The sequence below is a fragment of the Rhinoderma darwinii genome, unplaced genomic scaffold (assembly GCF_050947455.1).
Source record: "Rhinoderma darwinii isolate aRhiDar2 unplaced genomic scaffold, aRhiDar2.hap1 Scaffold_530, whole genome shotgun sequence".
Lineage (NCBI taxonomy): Eukaryota > Metazoa > Chordata > Amphibia > Anura > Rhinodermatidae > Rhinoderma > Rhinoderma darwinii.
The window spans coordinates 277,006-289,650 of record NW_027464079.1 but is presented as its reverse complement, the minus strand read 5'-3'; the positions used below and the strand labels follow the sequence as shown (position 1 = coordinate 289,650).

At 45.3% G+C, this 12,645-nt stretch overlaps 4 non-coding genes and 1 pseudogene across 4 annotated transcripts; all 5 read left to right on the top strand.

Annotated features, from left to right (window-relative positions):
* The first annotated feature begins 191 nt into the window (after positions 1–191).
* Positions 192–382, top strand: LOC142722062 (U2 spliceosomal RNA). Its single transcript, XR_012874391.1, has one exon. It is a non-coding gene; the product is annotated as a U2 spliceosomal RNA (small nuclear RNA).
* A 1,280-nt stretch (positions 383–1,662) lies between these two features.
* Positions 1,663–1,853, top strand: LOC142722061 (U2 spliceosomal RNA). Its single transcript, XR_012874390.1, has one exon. It is a non-coding gene; the product is annotated as a U2 spliceosomal RNA (small nuclear RNA).
* Positions 1,854–3,133: 1,280 nt separating this feature from the next.
* Positions 3,134–3,324, top strand: LOC142722059 (U2 spliceosomal RNA). Its single transcript, XR_012874389.1, has one exon. It is a non-coding gene; the product is annotated as a U2 spliceosomal RNA (small nuclear RNA).
* Positions 3,325–9,906: 6,582 nt separating this feature from the next.
* Positions 9,907–10,087, top strand: LOC142722111 (U2 spliceosomal RNA; annotated as a pseudogene).
* A 1,276-nt stretch (positions 10,088–11,363) lies between these two features.
* On the top strand, positions 11,364–11,554 carry LOC142722058 (U2 spliceosomal RNA). The gene has a single exon (XR_012874388.1). It is a non-coding gene; the product is annotated as a U2 spliceosomal RNA (small nuclear RNA).
* The last annotated feature ends 1,091 nt before the right edge of the window (positions 11,555–12,645 follow it).

Genomic DNA, 12,645 nt, shown 5'->3' with positions numbered 1-12,645 from the left:
TTTTATGTAGATTCCTCCTCTTTCAGCACTGCATTGTGGTGCAAGCAAAAGAAGCAAATCCTGTCTGGCTTCTAGCTGTGAGTGTGTGAGCCTGCAGGGCCCCATGGAATTGCCTAGAAGTAGGCTGAATCGCTGCAAGGGCTGAACAGCAGTATCGGGCAGGCTCGGGCAACGCGCGGCCCGTTCGGGTTATCGCTTCTCGGCCTTTTGGCTAAGATCAAGTGTAGTATCTGTTCTTATCAGTTTAATATCTGATACGTCCCCTATCTGGGGACCATATATTAAATGGATTTTTAGAACAGGGAGATGGAAATAGAGCTTGCTCTGTCCACTCCACGCATTGACCTGGTATTGCAGTATTTCCAGGACCGGTGCACCCTTTCCTTATGTGTTGACTAAAAGCAGATTCCAAAAGTGTTTTTTGTCTTTGCTATTGTTTCTGTCTTTCTGAAGGGATCTCCCCTTTTAATCCCATTATTTCAACACCTGTTGGACAATGCATGAGTGATAATGAGCTCATTGATTAAATGCAATTAATGAATAGATTGCCACCTCTTGTTGTGTGTCGTCTGTGTTTCTGTGTTTCCGGCATTTCACATTGGAACACCTCATTCACCTTCCTTGTCTTCTCTCCGCCCTCCCTTTTAGGTAAGTTAAAGAGCTGCACCTGAGCCAGCCATTGATTGATTGATTGATTGATTGATTGATTGATTGATTGATTGATGCAGCACAACAGTCAAATAGTGGAGTGGAGTAGGGGAACAGCAAACAGCCAATAAAGCAGCCCGCCCGCTCGCCTGCCCGCCACAATGGACCTACCTGTGTACACTAGATGGATGTGATGGAATGTACTGTCGTCCCTACATTTCAAGAAGAAGTAAGAATTGCAGTTGCAACAAAGCCTTGCTTGCCTACAAAGAGAGCAGCAATTTGGATTTGTTACTATGTTACCTAGAAGAATAACAAACTGTGCAAGGATGGAGGTTGTAGGAGCAAGGAGAAGTTGTCTGTAAAGTTGGTGGATGCCTATTTTCCATTTTGCAGTCCCTTGTCTCCCTCTTGTGGCCTCCTGGAGGCAACTAGCTGTGCAAAAAAAAGACAGCCTGGCGGCCGGCTGTTGCAGTGTTGCCCTCTCAGGCAACACTGAGTGACTGACTGAGCCTCACCGTCTTATATAAAGTTCAGACGGAACTTTGCACGTGTCATAGTGGAGCCCTCAGGATTCCAGAGCCAGCTTTCTGACATCATAATGGGGCCTCAGAGATAAAAGCCTGGGCCCAGGCAGTGTTGGTCAGTGCTGCTCAGCAGGCAGCACTGGACTGGACTGGATTACAGCTGATACAAGGTGTGAAGGAACAAGGGGTGGCTGTGGGCATGCACTTGCTGCCGCTGCCAGTGTTTATCTGCATGGCAGCAGGGCATTTGGGCGTTGCCAGGAAGGCGTTTTTATGTAGATTCCTCCTCTTTCAGCACTGCATTGTGGTGCAAGCAAAAGAAGCAAATCCTGTCTGGCTTCCTCTCCGGCCTTTATTCACCTCCCGTGTAGCTGTGAGTGTGTGAGCCTGCAGGGCCCCATGGAATTGCCTAGAAGTAGGCTGAATCGCTGCAAGGGCTGAACAGCAGTATCGGGCAGGCTCGGGCAACGCGCGGCCCGTTCGGGTTATCGCTTCTCGGCCTTTTGGCTAAGATCAAGTGTAGTATCTGTTCTTATCAGTTTAATATCTGATACGTCCCCTATCTGGGGACCATATATTAAATGGATTTTTAGAACAGGGAGATGGAAATAGAGCTTGCTCTGTCCACTCCACGCATTGACCTGGTATTGCAGTATTTCCAGGACCGGTGCACCCTTTCCTTATGTGTTGACTAAAAGCAGATTCCAAAAGTGTTTTTTGTCTTTGCTATTGTTTCTGTCTTTCTGAAGGGATCTCCCCTTTTAATCCCATTATTTCAACACCTGTTGGACAATGCATGAGTGATAATGAGCTCATTGATTAAATGCAATTAATGAATAGATTGCCACCTCTTGTTGTGTGTCGTCTGTGTTTCTGTGTTTCCGGCATTTCACATTGGAACACCTCATTCACCTTCCTTGTCTTCTCTCCGCCCTCCCTTTTAGGTAAGTTAAAGAGCTGCACCTGAGCCAGCCACTGATTGATTGATTGATTGATTGATTGATTGATTGATTGATTGATGCAGCACAACAGTCAAATAGTGGAGTGGAGTAGGGGAACAGCAAACAGCCAATAAAGCAGCCCGCCCGCTCGCCTGCCCGCCACAATGGACCTACCTGTGTACACTAGATGGATGTGATGGAATGTACTGTCGTCCCTACATTTCAAGAAGAAGTAAGAATTGCAGTTGCAACAAAGCCTTGCTTGCCTACAAAGAGAGCAGCAATTTGGATTTGTTACTATGTTACCTAGAAGAATAACAAACTGTGCAAGGATGGAGGTTGTAGGAGCAAGGAGAAGTTGTCTGTAAAGTTGGTGGATGCCTATTTTCCATTTTGCAGTCCCTTGTCTCCCTCTTGTGGCCTCCTGGAGGCAACTAGCTGTGCAAAAAAAAGACAGCCTGGCGGCCGGCTGTTGCAGTGTTGCCCTCTCAGGCAACACTGAGTGACTGACTGAGCCTCACCGTCTTATATAAAGTTCAGACGGAACTTTGCACGTGTCATAGTGGAGCCCTCAGGATTCCAGAGCCAGCTTTCTGACATCATAATGGGGCCTCAGAGATAAAAGCCTGGGCCCAGGCAGTGTTGGTCAGTGCTGCTCAGCAGGCAGCACTGGACTGGACTGGATTACAGCTGATACAAGGTGTGAAGGAACAAGGGGTGGCTGTGGGCATGCACTTGCTGCCGCTGCCAGTGTTTATCTGCATGGCAGCAGGGCATTTGGGCGTTGCCAGGAAGGCGTTTTTATGTAGATTCCTCCTCTTTCAGCACTGCATTGTGGTGCAAGCAAAAGAAGCAAATCCTGTCTGGCTTCCTCTCCGGCCTTTATTCACCTCCCGTGTAGCTGTGAGTGTGTGAGCCTGCAGGGCCCCATGGAATTGCCTAGAAGTAGGCTGAATCGCTGCAAGGGCTGAACAGCAGTATCGGGCAGGCTCGGGCAACGCGCGGCCCGTTCGGGTTATCGCTTCTCGGCCTTTTGGCTAAGATCAAGTGTAGTATCTGTTCTTATCAGTTTAATATCTGATACGTCCCCTATCTGGGGACCATATATTAAATGGATTTTTAGAACAGGGAGATGGAAATAGAGCTTGCTCTGTCCACTCCACGCATTGACCTGGTATTGCAGTATTTCCAGGACCGGTGCACCCTTTCCTTATGTGTTGACTAAAAGCAGATTCCAAAAGTGTTTTTTGTCTTTGCTATTGTTTCTGTCTTTCTGAAGGGATCTCCCCTTTTAATCCCATTATTTCAACACCTGTTGGACAATGCATGAGTGATAATGAGCTCATTGATTAAGTGCAATTAATGAATAGATTGCCACCTCTTGTTGTGTGTCGTCTGTGTTTCTGTGTTTCCGGCATTTCACATTGGAACACCTCATTCACCTTCCTTGTCTTCTCTCCGCCCTCCCTTTTAGGTAAGTTAAAGAGCTGCACCTGAGCCAGCCACTGATTGATTGATTGATTGATTGATTGATTGATTGATTGATTGATTGATTGATTGATGCAGCACAACAGTCAAATAGTGGAGTGGAGTAGGGGAACAGCAAACAGCCAATAAAGCAGCCCGCCCGCTCGCCTGCCCGCCACAATGGACCTACCTGTGTACACTAGATGGATGTGATGGAATGTACTGTCGTCCCTACATTTCAAGAAGAAGTAAGAATTGCAGTTGCAACAAAGCCTTGCTTGCCTACAAAGAGAGCAGCAATTTGGATTTGTTACTATGTTACCTAGAAGAATAACAAACTGTGCAAGGATGGAAGTTGTAGGAGCAAGGAGAAGTTGTCTGTAAAGTTGGTGGATGCCTATTTTCCATTTTGCAGTCCCTTGTCTCCCTCTTGTGGCCTCCTGGAGGCAACTAGCTGTGCAAAAAAAAGACAGCCTGGCGGCCGGCTGTTGCAGTGTTGCCCTCTCAGGCAACACTGAGTGACTGACTGAGCCTCACCGTCTTATATAAAGTTCAGACGGAACTTTGCACGTGTCATAGTGGAGCCCTCAGGATTCCAGAGCCAGCTTTCTGACATCATAATGGGGCCTCAGAGATAAAAGCCTGGGCCCAGGCAGTGTTGGTCAGTGCTGCTCAGCAGGCAGCACTGGACTGGACTGGATTACAGCTGATACAAGGTGTGAAGGAACAAGGGGTGGCTGTGGGCATGCACTTGCTGCCGCTGCCAGTGTTTATCTGCATGGCAGCAGGGCATTTGGGCGTTGCCAGGAAGGCGTTTTTATGTAGATTCCTCCTCTTTCAGCACTGCATTGTGGTGCAAGCAAAAGAAGCAAATCCTGTCTGGCTTCTAGCTGTGAGTGTGTGAGCCTGCAGGGCCCCATGGAATTGCCTAGAAGTAGGCTGAATCGCTGCAAGGGCTGAACAGCAGTATCGGGCAGGCTCGGGCAACGCGCGGCCCGTTCGGGTTATCGCTTCTCGGCCTTCTGGCTGAGATCAAGTGTAGTTCTGATTACTTGTAGTCAGTGCTGCCTGGTCTTGGTTAGGAGGTGCTCAGGTACCCTCTCTCTCGGCCTCGGGGGATCGTCCAGGTTCGCCTGGACTTCACCCCCGTGCTGCTATTTGGGAGAGAGGCTTAGTCCTGAGCAACGAGTTGCGATCCACATATCCCCCGTGTAGGCTTCGGCCGAAAAGGGGAAGCTGCGTAGACGTTGCGTCACCAACGGGTGGCGTAACTTTCCCGAAATCCCCTCACCATGGACGAAAGTCCTGGTGAGATACCGGCGTATGCCCGGATAAAAAATACAATCCGTGTTATTGTATCAGAAGAGAAGGCGACAACCTGCGGCCTGAAGTTCTTGGTGGAGACCGTGCTTGTTGGCATTTTCAACATTCAGAAGCGGGAGATATTGGCGGTGCAAGACTATCCAAGGAGAAGAACATATGACATAACGTTTGTACAGAATGGAGTGTTCCAAGATCTGCTGGCGGCATACATGGTAAAAAACGATCCGAGACTGGACGGTATTGAATTTTACGAACATGTGTTGGACATCACTAAGATGATTGTGATAAAAATGTACTGCCCGTTTGCTGATTTAAAAGATGTGATGTCCTTTTTATCCCCCTATTTCAAAAGTGTAAAATGTATTGGCAAAATAATGAACGAAGTTGGAGTTTGGACGTCAAAGTGGAGATTTTTAGTAACTTGTTATAGAGATGCCAATACAGCAGGGGGGATAATGTTGCCGCCAGCACGCTTTAAATTAGGTGATATGGCAGGAGATCTTTTTTATACAGGAATGCCTCCATTCTGTAGAAAATGTCAAAAGTACGGTCACACCAAAGAGTTCTGCGAAAGCACCTGTAGGAACTGTGGCAGCTCTGAGCACGAGGCCAAAACTTGCCCTCTGGGGAAAAGGTGTCGTTTTTGCAGCCGAGTTGGTCATCTATATGCTACTTGTCCCCACAGATCGGAACAACCCGAGGTCCGGCCGAGGCGTCCAGAGCAGCCAGCAGGCCAGATCGCCCCCGCACAAGAAGAGGAACCAAGAGGTGAAGAGGCAGATAACATGGACACCTCCAGCAGACCCCCCCAAACAGGTGACCCAAAGGAGCAAAGGCGGTTTAAGAGAAGAGCCAGTGATCAGCGGACGAAAAAGCCCCCTCAGGAAACGGAGGAGATGGGTAGTTCGGATGAAGCTGATCCGCCTGGGCCGCAGGAGATGCTGGGTCAGCCTGTACCTGAGGCAGAGGACCCGGGTGGAGCGGCAGCTAGGTCTAAGAGGCGTAGGGCGTACTCAGAGGTGGCAGCGGGGGTGCCGATGGGAGTACCTGCTAGAGCGAAAGCAGGGAAACCAGTTGACGCGCCCCCGGAAGCACCAGCTGAAGGTCTCCCCCCTTCTCGCCAGTTGGGGGAGACAAGCATAGCTGCCTCTGAGGTGACAGAAGTCCCTGAAACGGCCGCGAGTGCGTTTCCCGCCCCTATCGTAGGGGAGGAGGCTGCCATACAAAATGCTCCAGAAACCTTGCCCGTGGAGTCCATCTGGGACCCATTTTCGATAAGTGCCTCAGGTATGGCGGGGGGTCAGCTGTCTGACATGAGTTCCTCTCCAATCTCCTCAAGTTATACAGTCGGTTTGAAGTCGGAGGGCGATGAGAGTTCGAGTGAGGTCTCTGGTAACGCCGAGGACTGCTGAGGCCACCTCGGGTAAGATTACATAAGACTGTCTCTTTTCCCTTTTCCTCATGGCAGAGTTAGGTGGCATTTCCTTAAATGTTAGGAGCGTGCATTCTAAGACGAGAAGAGCTGCCCTGTTTGACTATCTTTCTATTTTTTCCGCCACCGTTTTTTTCCTACAGGAATGCTGTATCCCACATCGCACGAACTACAACAAATATAAGGAAGACTGGAGACTCGGACCTTCAGTGTGGTCCGGGTCTAACGATTCCAGAGCCGCAGGTGTCGCCATTTTATTTAAAGGGAACGTTTTAATTGACAGTTTTAATGAAATTTTACCAGGTAGAATTTTATTGGTCAAAGCTTTTATAGACGGTATTAGATGGCAGTTTTTAAATTTTTATGGGTCCTCGGACAAGAATGAAAGAGCTAGAATGCTAGAGATTTTACCCCTTTTTTTAAACGATTCAGAGCCACTTGTTTTAGCGGGTGATTTTAATTGTATTTTAAAGGGGGAACGCCGGTTCTCTAACTCAGTAAGCAGGAATTATGACAAAACCTCCTCATTATTAAAAGATATAGTTACTGATTTTAAACTTACTGATGTTTTTAAGAAATGTAACAGCAATTTATCTGCAGAGGCCGGCGTCACCTGGAGCAATGTGAACTGTAGCTCCAGGATCGATTTTATATTCTGCTCTTATCAAGTACTGCCTTTTAAATGTGATCTTAATCCCAATGTTTTATCTGATCATAAATTATTGTATTTTAAAGTTAAAAATGATATTGGGAAAAATACTGTCAAAAAAGCCTGGAAAATGAACGTTTCCCTTTTAGATGATCCGCAAATTTTATCTGATTTTATTACCTTTTATAAGGGCTGCAGACGGGTAAGACATCCAAATATGTCCATAGTCTCATGGTGGGAGAAAATAAAAATAAAAATAAGAGACTTTTTCATAAAAATCGGAAGGAGAAAAGCAAAAGAAAAACAGGATTTTTTTGCTAATTTGAATACCCGTCTGCAGACCCAATACAAGTTCAGAGAACAGGGTATGCAGGTGGAGGAGGAGATTATGGAGATTAGGAAGGAGATCTCCCAGTGCCTGGAGCAGAGAGGTAAGGAAATTGTCTTTCGTTCAAAAATGAAACACCTCGAGGAAAATGAGACCTGCTCCAGGTACTTTTTTAAGAAAATTAACGATAAGCATACCCTGTTAGACAATGTTGATGGAGATACAAACACTGACAATATTTTAAAAAAGGTACACAGATTTTATGCGGATCTTTTTAATATAAAGCTTGTTAATGTTGATTTGATGAACGACTCATTGAAGGAGGTTGACGCTGTTTTAAATCCTGTCTCCAAAGATTTTTTATTACAGGATATTACGGAACAGGAGATTTTAGATACCATCAAGAGTTTTAAAACAGGTAAAGTCCCTGGCCCTGATGGTATACCCATAGAGTTTTATGTCACATTTTATGGAGTTTTAAAAGAGGATCTCTATTCCCTTTTTACTCAAGTTTTTAGAACAAAAGCCCTCCCGGGGTCCTGGAAGAAAGGTGAGGTGTCCCTGCTTTATAAAAAGGGGGACAAAACAGATATTAAAAACTGGAGGCCTATCACCTTACTAAACACAGACTACAAAATAATGGCCAAGATTTGCGCGAATAGGCTAAAGGCTGTTATAGAGAAAATCGTCCACTCCAACCAAGTCTGTGGGATACCTGGGAGGAGCATATGGGACAATTTAAACCTTTTAAAAGATGCTATTGGTGATACGAAGGAGAGAAAAGGCAGATTGGCGGTTTTATCCATAGATTTCGAGAAAGCCTTTGATAGAGTATCACATTTTTATCTTTTTAAGGTTTTAGAAAAGATGGGTATACCAGAAGGCTTTTTACAGTCTCTGAAGGCCTTTTATGAAAATTGTACGAGCAAGATTTTAGTAAAGGGTTTTAAGACACAGGATGTCCTTTTAAACTCCGGAGTGAAGCAGGGGTGTCCCTTGTCCCCACTACTTTTTATATGTGCGATCGAGCCTCTACTCTGCAGATTGAGGAATGACAGGCAGATATGTGGAGTCCCCCTGCCGGGCGGGGGGGGACTAGAGGCAAAAGTGGTGGGGTACATGGATGATGTCGCGGTCCTGTGCAGGGACGCCCCGTCACTGCAAAAAGCATTACAACAGATATACCAATTTTGCTGCTCCTCCGGTTTTAAAGTCAATTTTAATAAAAGTAATATTTTAAATATTGGCAACATGATTTTACAGGACATTCCAGTCCCTGTGTCGGAGTCTGTACAGATTTTAGGGGTCTCCTTCAATGAGTCAAACAATGGTTTTATCAGTTGGGACTTGGTGGCACAAAAAGTTAATAAGAAAATTTGTTTATGGAATCTTAGAAAACTGACAATGGAGGGAAAAATTTTAATCACAAAAATGGTGATTTTACCAATTTTATTATATCTAAGTATGGTTTTCCCTCCCCCTGATATTTTATTAAAAAAGATTACCAAGGCATGTTTTACATTTTTATGGAATTCTAGGATGGAGAAGCTCAGGAGAGAAAAAGTGATGTTACCAAAGCTAATGGGTGGTAAAGATTTTCCAAATATAAAAGCATTTCTTTTAATCCATTTTTTTACACTGTGTCTTAATACTGTTTTTAAGGAACACTACTGGTCTTATTTTATCCGTTTTAACACTGGCTATTTTATGAGGAGGTACGGATGGTTCTCTACGGTTTTAAGCTCGCCATATGCTTTTAACCTGCCAGACCAGTATAAGATTTTAGAAAAAATAGTGAACCTTTTTAAACTAAAAGACAAAAGAATAGAAGATGTAAAAAATAGTAAATATGTTTTAAAGGAAATAAAAGAAAATGTTTTAATAGCCCCCATTAGCAATTTTAATGAAAACAAATGCAAAATTATCTGGAGCATGGTTAATGCTAAATTCATTTTTAATTCACAGAAGGATCTGGCCTGGAGCTGCGCCCACGAGTGTCTTCCATGCCGGGCATTCCAGCATCGAAGGGGACTGACCAACTCGGCTGCGTGTCCAAGGGGAGGATGCCGCGATGACGAGACAGTCTTACATCTCTTTTGGCAATGTTATTTTTCACAACTCATATGGACAAAAATCCTCCCCTTGATGAAGAAGATAACCGGAATAAAGAGAATTACAAGTGAAGGCGTTTTTTACGGATGTCTGGAGTGCCCAACAAGGACTCAGAAAATTATGGCATGGAAGATTACTAACTGCGTTAAAGCAGCTCTGTGGGCGGCCAGGAATATTCTTTTATTCAAACATGAAATTTTATCTGTGAATGATATTTTAGGAATTTGTTTTTATGAAATGCACAAGTATTATCTTTTAGACAAAAAATTCTCTCCTGTTTTAAGTAGAAAATGGTTTTTTAGCGAATGGAATTCTATAATATGATGCCACCAAGTGCCCTTTTATAAATTGTATGATTTTAATCTGACAATTTGTATTTATTTTTTAACCATTGTTGTAAAATTTGAATCCCTGTAAAAATGTTGAAAAATGTTAATTTATTGTAAAACCTGAAAAATTTTAAATAAACGGTTACCCCCAAAGTTGGGGTAGTCAACTTAAAAAAAATCTGTTCTTATCAGTTTAATATCTGATACGTCCCCTATCTGGGGACCATATATTAAATGGATTTTTAGAACAGGGAGATGGAAATAGAGCTTGCTCTGTCCACTCCACGCATTGACCTGGTATTGCAGTATTTCCAGGACCGGTGCACCCTTTCCTTATGTGTTGACTAAAAGCAGATTCCAAAAGTGTTTTTTGTCTTTGCTATTGTTTCTGTCTTTCTGAAGGGATCTCCCCTTTTAATCCCATTATTTCAACACCTGTTGGACAATGCATGAGTGATAATGAGCTCATTGATTAAATGCAATTAATGAATAGATTGCCACCTCTTGTTGTGTGTCGTCTGTGTTTCTGTGTTTCCGGCATTTCACATTGGAACACCTCATTCACCTTCCTTGTCTTCTCTCCGCCCTCCCTTTTAGGTAAGTTAAAGAGCTGCACCTGAGCCAGCCACTGATTGATTGATTGATTGATTGATTGATTGATTGATTGATGCAGCACAACAGTCAAATAGTGGAGTGGAGTAGGGGAACAGCAAACAGCCAATAAAGCAGCCCGCCCGCTCGCCTGCCCGCCACAATGGACCTACCTGTGTACACTAGATGGATGTGATGGAATGTACTGTCGTCCCTACATTTCAAGAAGAAGTAAGAATTGCAGTTGCAACAAAGCCTTGCTTGCCTACAAAGAGAGCAGCAATTTGGATTTGTTACTATGTTACCTAGAAGAATAACAAACTGTGCAAGGATGGAGGTTGTAGGAGCAAGGAGAAGTTGTCTGTAAAGTTGGTGGATGCCTATTTTCCATTTTGCAGTCCCTTGTCTCCCTCTTGTGGCCTCCTGGAGGCAACTAGCTGTGCAAAAAAAAGACAGCCTGGCGGCCGGCTGTTGCAGTGTTGCCCTCTCAGGCAACACTGAGTGACTGACTGAGCCTCACCGTCTTATATAAAGTTCAGACGGAACTTTGCACGTGTCATAGTGGAGCCCTCAGGATTCCAGAGCCAGCTTTCTGACATCATAATGGGGCCTCAGAGATAAAAGCCTGGGCCCAGGCAGTGTTGGTCAGTGCTGCTCAGCAGGCAGCACTGGACTGGACTGGATTACAGCTGATACAAGGTGTGAAGGAACAAGGGGTGGCTGTGGGCATGCACTTGCTGCCGCTGCCAGTGTTTATCTGCATGGCAGCAGGGCATTTGGGCGTTGCCAGGAAGGCGTTTTTATGTAGATTCCTCCTCTTTCAGCACTGCATTGTGGTGCAAGCAAAAGAAGCAAATCCTGTCTGGCTTCCTCTCCGGCCTTTATTCACCTCCCGTGTAGCTGTGAGTGTGTGAGCCTGCAGGGCCCCATGGAATTGCCTAGAAGTAGGCTGAATCGCTGCAAGGGCTGAACAGCAGTATCGGGCAGGCTCGGGCAACGCGCGGCCCGTTCGGGTTATCGCTTCTCGGCCTTTTGGCTAAGATCAAGTGTAGTATCTGTTCTTATCAGTTTAATATCTGATACGTCCCCTATCTGGGGACCATATATTAAATGGATTTTTAGAACAGGGAGATGGAAATAGAGCTTGCTCTGTCCACTCCACGCATTGACCTGGTATTGCAGTATTTCCAGGACCGGTGCACCCTTTCCTTATGTGTTGACTAAAAGCAGATTCCAAAAGTGTTTTTTGTCTTTGCTATTGTTTCTGTCTTTCTGAAGGGATCTCCCCTTTTAATCCCATTATTTCAACACCTGTTGGACAATGCATGAGTGATAATGAGCTCATTGATTAAGTGCAATTAATGAATAGATTGCCACCTCTTGTTGTGTGTCGTCTGTGTTTCTGTGTTTCCGGCATTTCACATTGGAACACCTCATTCACCTTCCTTGTCTTCTCTCCGCCCTCCCTTTTAGGTAAGTTAAAGAGCTGCACCTGAGCCAGCCACTGATTGATTGATTGATTGATTGATTGATTGATTGATTGATTGATTGATTGATTGATGCAGCACAACAGTCAAATAGTGGAGTGGAGTAGGGGAACAGCAAACAGCCAATAAAGCAGCCCGCCCGCTCGCCTGCCCGCCACAATGGACCTACCTGTGTACACTAGATGGATGTGATGGAATGTACTGTCGTCCCTACATTTCAAGAAGAAGTAAGAATTGCAGTTGCAACAAAGCCTTGCTTGCCTACAAAGAGAGCAGCAATTTGGATTTGTTACTATGTTACCTAGAAGAATAACAAACTGTGCAAGGATGGAAGTTGTAGGAGCAAGGAGAAGTTGTCTGTAAAGTTGGTGGATGCCTATTTTCCATTTTGCAGTCCCTTGTCTCCCTCTTGTGGCCTCCTGGAGGCAACTAGCTGTGCAAAAAAAAGACAGCCTGGCGGCCGGCTGTTGCAGTGTTGCCCTCTCAGGCAACACTGAGTGACTGACTGAGCCTCACCGTCTTATATAAAGTTCAGACGGAACTTTGCACGTGTCATAGTGGAGCCCTCAGGATTCCAGAGCCAGCTTTCTGACATCATAATGGGGCCTCAGAGATAAAAGCCTGGGCCCAGGCAGTGTTGGTCAGTGCTGCTCAGCAGGCAGCACTGGACTGGACTGGATTACAGCTGATACAAGGTGTGAAGGAACAAGGGGTGGCTGTGGGCATGCACTTGCTGCCGCTGCCAGTGTTTATCTGCATGGCAGCAGGGCATTTGGGCGTTGCCAGGAAGGCGTTTTTATGTAGATTCCTC